This window comes from Psammomys obesus, unplaced genomic scaffold (genome assembly GCF_907164565.1).
Source record: "Psammomys obesus unplaced genomic scaffold, mPsaObe1.curated_primary_1811, whole genome shotgun sequence".
In the NCBI taxonomy this organism is placed as follows: domain Eukaryota; kingdom Metazoa; phylum Chordata; class Mammalia; order Rodentia; family Muridae; genus Psammomys; species Psammomys obesus.
In genome coordinates this window covers 20,985,778-20,986,782 of record NW_026585797.1, presented here as the reverse complement: position 1 = coordinate 20,986,782, position 1,005 = coordinate 20,985,778, and the positions used below count along the sequence as shown (strand labels likewise).

The window sequence follows — 1,005 nt, the reverse complement described above, 5'->3', positions numbered from 1 at the left end:
TCAGATGCCAAAAGGCAAGCATAAAATACAATAACATCCATGACAATATGTCTCTACTAGAACCCAGCAACCCTACCACAGTGGGCACAGAGAATCACTAAAGCACAAGGCCTTATAATAGCCTTTATAAATATGATGGAGGTCTTTAAAAAGGAGATTAATAAACTCCATAAGAAATCTATGTTAATACCAACAGTGGAAGAAAATGAATAAAACAATTCAAGACCTGAAACTGGAAATACAATCAATAAAGAAACCTTAGGGAATTCTGGAAATGAAAAATTTATGAACTTGAACAGGACTCTTTTTTCTTCTTCTTCTTTTCTTTCATCTTATTTTATTTTTGGTTTTCGGGACAGGGTTCCCTGTGTAGCCTTAGCTGTCCTGGACTCGCTTTGTAAATCAAGCTGGCCTCGAACTCACAGCGACCTGCCTGCCTCTGCCTTTCTGAACCACCATACTAAGGGAGAGCATGAACGCAGTCCCCCACTAACACAAACTATGCAGTTGAGTTTCCCGCATTTGGGGAAACCGCAGGGGTCAGCACATCTGGAGTGTAGTGGATAAGCCTCGCCCTGGGAAAACCACCTTTTTGATTATTGTATCTCACCTGCCAGGTAAGTATCTTAAACAGGACTCTTAGAGGCAGAATATAAGAAGTGGAAGAGTGAATCTCAGGCATTGAAGAGAATGGACAACTTTGCCAAAGTCAGTGTTAAATCTAAAATAACTCCAGGCATAAAACATTGAGGAAATCTGGGATACTATGAAAAGACCAAACCGAAGAATATTAGAGGAAGAAGAAAAACAGGCCAAAGGTCCAGAAAATATTGTCACAAAATTGTAGAAGAAAATTTCCCTAACCTTAAGAAAGATGTCTGTCAAGGTATAAGAAGTACAGAACAATAAATAGCATGAAGAAGAAAAGAAAATCTCTCAGCACAGAATAATCAAAAGACTAAATGTACAGAACAAAGAAAGTTTATTAAATGCTGCAAGGGAAAA

General features: G+C 38.3%; 1 non-coding gene across 1 annotated transcript; it reads right to left on the bottom strand.

The window, feature by feature from the left end:
• Positions 1-461: 461 nt before the first annotated feature.
• Positions 462-625, bottom strand: LOC129670844 (U1 spliceosomal RNA). Its single transcript, XR_008719255.1, has one exon. It is a non-coding gene; the product is annotated as a U1 spliceosomal RNA (small nuclear RNA).
• Positions 626-1,005: the final 380 nt, after the last annotated feature.